Source organism: Hemiscyllium ocellatum, chromosome 2, assembly GCF_020745735.1.
Source record: "Hemiscyllium ocellatum isolate sHemOce1 chromosome 2, sHemOce1.pat.X.cur, whole genome shotgun sequence".
In the NCBI taxonomy this organism is placed as follows: domain Eukaryota; kingdom Metazoa; phylum Chordata; class Chondrichthyes; order Orectolobiformes; family Hemiscylliidae; genus Hemiscyllium; species Hemiscyllium ocellatum.
The window spans coordinates 67,489,986-67,500,392 of NC_083402.1; positions in this window are offsets into that span (position 1 = coordinate 67,489,986).

Genomic DNA, 10,407 nt, shown 5'->3' on the forward strand with positions numbered 1-10,407 from the left:
AGGAACTAGATTAAGGTTGGAAGAATGAGAGAAAATAGACACAAAAAGGTACAGTTTTAAACAGGATGCAAAAATACAAAGAGATCTTGCCATGTTTGTGTAAAAAGCTTCGAAAAAGACAGAATAGCCTAATAAAGCAGTTTATAAAGCAGACAGGATCCTTGGCTTTACAAGTAAAGGCAGAGAGTACAAAAACTAGGAGACTATCTTGATCTGTCCAAAATGTTATTTCAGATTTAACTGGAGTGTTATTTCCAATTCTGGACTCCATGCTTTATGAAAAATACATTAGAGAAGATACAGAGAGTTTTTCCTAGAATGGTGCTAGAGATGAGAGATGATAATTAGGTAGATAGGCAAGAGAAATAAAAGCTGTTCTCCTTAAAACATAAAAGGGCAAGGGGAGATTGCATGGATATGGCTAAAGAGTAAGAGGGTGGAATTTATATTTTGCTATTTGATAAAGCCAATGCGGGCTCAATATCTAGAATAGTCTCCTTTGTGTATGCGTTATTCAATGACTCCAGTAGATGTGATTTAATAAAGTATTACCTCACACATTTCAGAGACATTATACATAATGATTATTCGAAGAAACAACAAAAAACCCCCAAAATTTCCACATAGATTATTCAAATATTCAGATTTGGTGAATTGAATAGCAAAGTTTTGAATAATCAGTTTGTTTTGCATCCAGATTTCTAAATTCAGAGTTGCTCTTAATACATGCTGGTTTCAACTTACGTTTATTGCCCTTGTTCTCTACAGAATAAAGTTTCAGTTATGTACTCCTACATTGCAATTAAGTGGAAAGTTGATGGATTTTGACACATTAACGAGGAATATATATGGATGTAGGTTTGCTCACTGAGCTGGAAGGTACATTTTCAGACGTTTCATCACCATATGAGGTAATATCTTCAGTGACCCTCCAGTGAAGCACTGGTGGTATGGCCCGCTTTTTATTTATGTTTGTAAGTTTCCTTGGGTTAGTGATATAATTTCCTGTGGTGATGTCATTTCCTATTCTTTTTCTCACGGGGTGATAAATGGGATCCAAGTCAATGTGTTTGTTGATAGAGTTCCACTTGGAATGCCATGCTTCTAGAAATTCTCATGCGTGTCTGTTTGGCTTGTCCTAGGATGGATGTATTGTCCCAGTTGAAGTGGTGTCCTTCCTCATCTGTATGTAAAGATACTAGTGAGAGAAGGTCATGTCTTTCTGTGGCTAGTTGATGTTTATGTATCTTGGTGGCTAGTTTTCTGCCTGTTTGTCCAATGTACTGTTTGTTACAGTTCTTGCAAGGTATTTTGTAAATGACATTAGTTCTGCTTGTTGTCTGCATAGGATCTTTCAAGTTCATTAGCTGCTGTCTTAGTGTGGTGGTGAGTTTGTGGGCTACCATGATGCCAAGGGGTCTGAGTAGTCTGGCCAAAACTTTGGGTCAGCTACGTGGATGATACCTTTGTCGTCACTAAACTAAACAAATTAGAGGAAACCTTCAAGACCATTAATAGTACTCTTACTGCCATAAAATTCACTAAAGAGGAGGAAAACAACAACAAACTGCCATTCCTAGATGTCGCAGCAGAGCGAACAGCCAATGGGGAACTTCAGACCAGCATCTACAGGTAAACAACACATACGGACCAAATATTGAATGACAGAAGCAAACATCCCAACAGCCACAAACAGAGCTGCATTAGAACATTATTTCAATGAGTCACCACACACTGCAGCACAGAGGAACTACACAAAGCAGAGGAAAAATCACCTTTACAGTGTATTCAAAAAGAACGGGTACCCAATGAACACGGTCTGCCAATTTCTCATGCAACAAACCCAACAAGCAGACAAAATGCATCCAGAAACCTTGGCCACTCTCCCCTGCATCAAAGACATCTTGGAAATGACTGCCAGACTACATGGTGGTTGGTTTTAGTAATACAAAATATCCCATCTACAAAGCAACAACCCTTAGTCAGCACCTTGCAAACCTACCTGGGAGGACATTGGCAACAGATGCATGGGAACAACACCACCTGCAAATTCCTCTACAAACCACGGAACATGGCCTGGAACTATATCACAGTTTCTTCAGTGTCGCTGGGCCAAAGTCCTGAAAATCTCTTCCTAAAAACACTGTAGGCTTACCAAATCCCCATGAAGTAGAGTCATAGAGTCATAGAGATGTACAGCATGGAAACAGACCCTTCTGTCCAACCCGTCCATGCCAACCAGATATACCAACCCAATCTAGTCCCACCTGCCTACACCCAGCCCATATCCCTCCAAACCCTTCCTATTCATATACCCATCCAAATACCTCTTAAATGTTCAATTGTACCAGCCTCCACCACTTCCTCTGGCAGCTCATCCCATGCACGTACCACCCTCTGCGTGAAAAGGTTGCCCCTTAGGTCTCTTTTATATCTTTTGAATTAGAATACACAAAGCATGGTTAGTAAGTTTGCAGATGACACCAAAATTGGTGCTATAATGTACAGTGAAGAAGGTTATCTGAAATCACAAAGAGATCTTAATCAATTGGGTCACTGTGCTGAGGAATGGCAGTTGAAGTTGAATTTGGATAAATGTGAGATATTGTATTTTGGTAATACAAACAAGGACTTGTACAATTAATGGTAGTGCCCTGTGTAGTGTTATAGAACAGGAGACCAAAGGATTTCAAATTCTTTGAAATTTGCATCGCAGGTAGACAGGGTGGTTAAAAAAGTATGCTTGCCTCCATTGCTCAAACCTTTGAGTATAGAGTTAGGATATCTTGTTGAGGTTGTGCAGGACATTGTGAGGCACCTTCTGGAATACTGTGTCCAGTTCTGGTCACCCAGTTATAGGAAGGAAACTATTAAATTAGAAAGGGTTCAGAAAAGTTTTGCCAGGGTGTTGCTGGAATTGAAGGTTTGGGTTATAAAAATAGACTGGAAAGACTGGTACTTCTTTCATTTTGACACAGTATCCCCTCATTCTGGACTGACTCACAAGGGGAAACATACTTTCTGTGTTCACCTTGTCAAGGTCTTTCAGGACCTTCTACATTTAAACCAACTCACATTGCAATCTTGTAAACTCCAGTGGAAATATGACAAGCCTGTCTGCGCGATCTCCATAAGACAAAACCATGCTGGCTCTTCCCCCCTGTCTTGGGTTTTCCAAAGTGTCCATCGATGGTTGAATCTGACACCCCTGCCATGACAGATATGAAGCCAGCTGGCCTAGAGTCCTTGCCTCTGTTCCTTCTTAAATAGTATAAAAATGTTTGCTAATTTCCAATCTGATGGAACCTTTTCTGAATCTAGGGAATTTCTGAAAATTAGTATCAATGCATCTCAGCCACATTTGTTAAGGCCCTAGGATATAATACATCTGGACACAGAGACCTGTTGGCTCACTGTGTCCTCAATTTACTCAGTGTTGTTTCCTCATGGTTATGATTTCACAAACTCCTGTCTTCTTTCTACGTCATGTTCTATGACTATTAATGGAATGCTTTCTCTATGTATTTGATAGTTTTATTTTCTTCATTTAGAGTCTTGGAGTCATAGAGATGTACAGCACAGAAACAGTCCCTTCGGTCCAACTCGTCCATGCTGGCCAGATCTTAAATTAATCTAGTCCCATTTGCCAGTACTTGGCCCATATCCCTCTAAACCCTTCCTATTCATATACTCAACCAGGTGCCTTTTAAATGTTGTAATTGTACCAGCCTCCATCATTTTCTCTGGCAGCTAATTCCATACACATACCACTCTCTGCATGAAAAGGTTGCCCCTTAGGTCTCTTTTTATATTTTTCCCCTCTCACCTTAAACCTATGCCCTTTAGTTCTGGACTCCCCCCAACCCAGGTAAAAGACCTTGTCTATTTACCCTATCCATGTCTCTCATGATTTTATAAACCATCCCTCAACCTCTGACAGGCCCAACCTGTTCAGCCTCCCCCTGTAGCTCAAATCCTCCAACCCTGGCAACATCCTTGTAAATCTTTTCGGAACCCTTTCAAGTTTCACAATATCCTTCCTATAGAAGGGAGACCAGAATTGCACACAATATTCCAAAAGTGACCAAAACAATATCCCGTTAAGCCACAACTCCTATACTCAATTTTCTGACCAATAAAGGGAAGCAAACCAAACGCCTTCTTCACTATCTTATCTTAATTGTTCATAGGATATGAACATCTCGAGGAAGGCTAGATTTATTGCTCATCTCTAATTGTCCTTGAGCGGTGTGCCTTGATGAGCTCTTTCAGAAGCTCGTTGTGAGTTGATCATTCCACTGGTGTGGAGTCATATTTAGACCAGAGCAGTTAATGATGACAGATTTCCTTCCTGAAAAGAGCAGTACAGGTACAGACTCCTTTATCCGAACTCCTGAAATCCAAAAAGCTCTGAAATCCAAAGCTGTTTTTGTGAAGTTTATTTCTCCAGAACTCAAATGTGACATGGTGGCCTAGCCCAGAACTGGCAAGTGTTAATTCTGTCTCAGGGCTCGTAGTACTCACAGGAGCGTCTACTGTTCGGTAAGATTTTTAAAATTTATTGTCACTTATTCAGAAATCCAAATAATTCTGAATTCTGAAAATCAGCTGCTCCCTAGGGTTTCGGATAAAGGATTGTGAACCTGTAGTGAACCTGATGGATTTTTACAAACCATAAAGGTGAGGATAAAGTGAAATGCATTAATCATTAAAATGCTAGTCTTGGATCTAATCTTCTCCCTATCAAGCCGGATGTAAAATCCAATCCAGCCGTTGTCACATAGATTCTCAAATAGTCAGGCAGTGAAACAGAAGACAGTAACGTGACATCAAGACATGTGACATTCCAATATAAAGGTAACCATCTCATCTGGCCATGGAGGCAGAGCGACAGGCGCAGAACCTATATTATTTCTAAATTTATGTTTTGCGACGTAACTATCTTTTTGTGTTAATAAACTTCAAGTCCATAGTCTCAACAAGACCCTTATTTTGTGCTGTATGTTACATGAGCTAACATAAAGAGAATTACTCAGATCCTATCATACTGGCAATGGTGCTTGACTCACAAGAAACCAAATTGGCAACATTGGTATTTGGAGAGAGTAAATAAAAATGCCTATCTAATATCATCAGATACCTTTGCTTTATTTTACTTATCTAGTATAGAATAGAGGAAATTATACCTTTGCTCTTGATATTGCGAGTGTCCATGGGAATATGTGCTCAGGGAGTATGTCATAGTGACAACAGATCACACTGAAAAGGAGTCTCGATCTGCAGGGCTTCAAGTAAGGTGTCCTCTCTTATTGTCCTTTGTGGGTAGCTAATAGAAGACAGTTTTTTAAAATTCATTCATAGAATGAGGACATTATTGTCCCGGCCAACTTTATTGTCCATCCCAAAGGGCAGTTAAGAATCAACCCCTTTGCTGTGGGTCTGGAGTCACTGTAGGCCAGACCAGGTAAGGATGGCAGTTTCATTCCATAAAGGACATTAGTGACCAAGATGGATAGCAATGTGTAACTAATGAAAGTGTCTCAGGAATTAGTTTTGGGACCAGAATTATTAACAACATATCTGAAAGACATAGATAACAGAAGTAGATGAACTATCACCTAATTTGCAAAGACACAAAATTTGACGTGAAAGTATGTGATGACAGTGACAGTCCACAGAGGCATTTAGACAAGTTAAGTGAGAGGCATAAACTTGCAAGATGGGATGTAATGTGGGCAAGTGTGAGATTATGCAATTTGGCACGAAGAATAGAGGAGCTGAACATAATCAAAACAGAGAAAGATTGCAGAAACCTGCAGCACAAATGGATTTGTAATCCTTGAGCATAAATCACAAAAAGCTAGCATTGCTCATATCAGTGAAACATGCCTGCCTCAATGTAAGTGATGTCACATTAGATTGTTTCAGGATTGGGAAGCCATAGGCGGTCTAGGTCAAAGATTGTCAGCATTTCAACTTGCAGTGTCATTTTTTGACGCACTGATAGTACTATCACTTTAGGATAATACATAGTTTCAGCTTCACTCCAGTGGGAAAGTGCAATAAAAGCTGACCACAATGCAAGAACAAATAATAAAGAGCAACTCTAGGACTTTAACACATCGAGTGGGTGGGCATTTAAATGTAGTACTGTAGGAGATGATGCTTTTTGTGTAATATATTAAGCTGAAGGGTCTACCTGCATGTTGAACTGGATGTAAAATATTCCGCGACATGATTCAAAGAGCAAGAGATGGTTATTAAGGTGTAATGGTAGTGTTCTTACCTCTAATCCAGGAGGGTTCATGTACCACATGCTCCAGAATTGTGTCTGAATAGGATTGACTGAAAAATAGTTTAAATAGCAAAAGATTCTCCTGGAATTCTGATTGTGATTTATCCTTCAGATAGCACCACCATTTAACAGATTAACTTGTCATTTATCTCATTGCTGTGGTTTGGTGTATACACATTGACCACTGCAGCAGCTGTATTTCTAAAAGAACTAACTGGCTGTGAAATGCTGAGGATATGAAAGGCACTGTATAAATATGAGCTGGGGCTTGTTGCACAGTAGTTGAATCTCTATGTCTGGGCCAGAGTTCCTGGTTTAAGTACCACTTGCCCTGGACCCGTATCATAACAGGTTGAATTATTTTTTTATAAACGCAAGTTCTTATTTTGATGAACTTACATCCTCACCATGTACTTGGTAATTGATCTGCCTATGATTTACTGTCATTTGAAATTGTCACGAAGGGACCCACATCTAAACTGAAACAATGTTTGCAGGTACATTCTGGAAGCATGGATACCATTGGACCTTCAGTGGGAAGCGCAGGAATGTCCTAAACAGCTACCAATCTGAAATCTAGGTGAAATAAATTCCCACTTGTCCTTTCAGAACATTCTGTGGCTGCTTCAAAGGAATGAACACCAGTGAATTCCTCTTCTATCCAATAGGCTTGATTTGGTTCCCACTCAAGGAACAAGAGGAGCTCTAGAACGTTCTGCTCATCAATTGTGTAATCAACAAACTTCACTTATAATGATACTTCGTGATGTTGATTGGAAAGATAAAAGGTGAAACGATGAAATGATATATAGCCAGATATTCATTTTCCAAATAGTGCATGTCAGCCAGATACTCATTTGTTTAACTCTCAATAGTTCAGTTTAAATGTTAGACAATTAGTTCACTTGATTTGTCATCTAGTGGTTTGAGTGTCAATCTGTTTTGGGGCTTAATCTCCATACATGATGGCTCACTTGTCACTGAAAGCATTTAGGGCAATAGAAAGGAGTTATGGCCAAGTTGTGGGAACAGCATGAGATGATTGAATTGTCACAGATGAATTTGCACCTTAATGGAAAAATAACTCACTGTCTTTGGCAGGAGAAGATGCTGGGGAAAATGGGAGAAGGTGCCAGAAGAGCTGAAAGGTCTGAAGGTGGATAAATCACCCAGATCAGATGGAATATACACCAGCGTTCTGAAGGAGATAGCTGAAAAGATTGTGTAAGTATTGGTGGTAATCTTTCAGAAATAACTGGAGTCAAGGAGGATCCCAGAGAACTGAAAAATGGCTAATGTAATATTGTGACATTCTTGAGAAAGTATGGTAAACCAGATACCTGATCTGTTCTATAACAGATAGACCTCAGTAGGGCGTTTGATAAGGTTCAACACGGTAGGCTATTACACAAAATAAGGAGTTTCAGGATTGAAGGTGATTTAGCAGTTTAAACCTCCCTTGCTTCTTGTTTCAGCAGAAGTGTGCATTAGTGGATAACTGCTCCCATGTCAATATTTGTTATGATGCGAGCTGATGTTATTGCTGGACAAGTTGGATCCCAGATTGAAATCTGGCATGATAGATTGTATCTTTTTGGTGTTAATGAAGTGGTGTCTCACTGAAATATAAGCTTTTAATAATGCAGAACTGGTTTCAACAATATAATATAAAAATACAATCTCATTAATTGCAACAGAATTCCATTACAGTACTCAGACAACAGAGAGAAATCCATTCTCTATCCCCTGTAGGGTTTTCCTTAATAGTGGCTTCAGTTACCAGTTATGAGAATCTGACATTTCTTCCTTGATTTGTCATAAAATGCACATAAACTTTCTCAGCTCCAAACATCCCCTTCAGGGTTTCATCCAAACACTTCTGTTCTGGAACTTTTGTGCTAAACTCCTTAGACTGAGGTCATTTATTTTACCAATTCTAAACTATCTCTTCCATTTGTCAGGGACAACTGCCTTCTACATCTGGGTTCTGCTAAGAACCTTGTAGAGTTGCCCAACTGAAACCAAAAGATTAATTTTGAAGTATGGGTAGTTCCTCTAAGCCCTACAAAAAAATTCCAGAACCTTCTATCTGCAAGCTTGATACCCTATACTGTTTACTTTGCTCATTTGCCAACTTTCCCAATCTAGAAAATTCCCATCAGCCTCCAATTTCTCTCAGACAGTATTTTTAAAAAGACATCACCATGGCTACAAATACACTTCTAAATTAATCATTAAAACCTTTCAGCCACACAGAAAACCCATATGCCACTATATTCAAAAAGCCAAACACAAAACGAACTGCTGATGTTAATATATGTATATAAATTTTAAATCTTAAAATTATGCATGGGATTGAAAAATCACCATGCTATTTTCTTCTGGGAGTCCCATACACATTGGTCATGGTAGGGACCAACACAAGAAAGTATAAGGAGAAAATTGATCGTCCTAAAAAGAAGCCTTCGCAATAACTTTTTTTTAAAAAAACATCTTGAACAGTTGTTCCACCCTCTCCTGGGACTGCACTATTAACAAAAGTAAATTAGCTTTTTTCAGTAGGACATAATAAACAACGAACAGTCTTTTGGCTTCTGTTCAATACTTCCTGACATGAAAGACAAAAAACTATTTGTGAACATTAAAGAAATTGGATTCTGATAAATAGGAACTACATTTACGGATAATTTGTGTTGTGTTTTGTTGTGCCGGTCACCAGTAAGAGAAGCTGACTGACAATGTGATCTCACTTTGTTATGTAAATTATTCCACTTAATTTGTATACAACAGCAGGGGGAAATGAGGAGAGTGTTAGATAGTTTCACTTCAGTGCTGTATTTGTTAACGCAGCAAATTGGAGCAACATCTTGCATTGATACTTGGCTGAACTTTAAGATTGTCAGAATAAATCACATTGTTGCCATGCTTTCTGACTTAAAAGATCAAAGGGTTTTAAGGGAAATTGCTTTCTTAATAATAAACTAGAATTGAATTATGAGGTAAATTTTACCACACCCCTGAGAAAATTGAGGAAAGAAGCTTTACATCTCCATCCAATTGCCCAGCATTGGGTCGAATGTGGTGAGGAATCCATGTGAATAAAAGCTAATGACATCACTTGTAAAGATGACAAGAGTTATTTTACACATACACTAGCTCTTTCCCAATGGCAGATGGGATGTGTGTCATATCAGCAATCCATGGATGGTGAATGTACAACAGATAGTTATGGCAGCTCACCATTGCAGTAGTTTTCAAACAGGAAATATTTCATGGGTTCTGGATGTCTGTGCTAATTGTTCTTGACTTGAATGTCTTGCAAGGCCAGTTCATTGCTATAGGTCTGAAGTCATGGGTAGGGCTAGACTATGGAAGGATGGCTGGCAGATAACCTTCCCTAAAGGGCTCATGAGCTTTTACCACAGTAGATAATAGTTGTCAAGGTCACAATTACTGAGACAGTATAATTACGGAGACATTATAATACAGTTTTATCAACTGAATTCAAATTCTACCAGCTGCCTTGGCAGAGTTTGAATCAGTGTTCCTGCAAGATTTGCTTGGGTGTTTGGATTATAAGTGCAGTAATATTCTCACAATACCATTATCTTCTCTATAAAGGTTTGGGGGTAAGGGGGGGAGGCATAATACTGGAAACAACATTCAGTGGGATAACCAAAAGGCTAGCAGCAATGTGATGTTGCAGGTTTACTGTTAAAGGAGCCTGGGTGAATTGACTTGTTGTATCTTTTAGAAGGTACACTCACATATCACTGTGTCGGTGGTGAAGGGAGTGAATTTGGGAAGGTGGTGGATGTGATATCAATCAAGCAGTGTTGCTTTGTCAATTTCTTGAGTGTTGTTGGAGCTGAGGAGAGGGATCAGGATGGCGGGGGGGGTAGAGGAGAAGTATTCCATCACACTCCTAATTTGTGTAAAGGCATTTATGAGACAAGAGATTGGCCGCTGAACTGCTCTTAAAACTGTAGTATTTAAAGAGCAGATATTTTGACTCCCTTCATGATGTCTTCTTGTCTGACATTAGGTTGGATAAGTTACAATTTATTTCAGTAATTACCTTCAACAGACATAATTATACTTGGATTCCACTA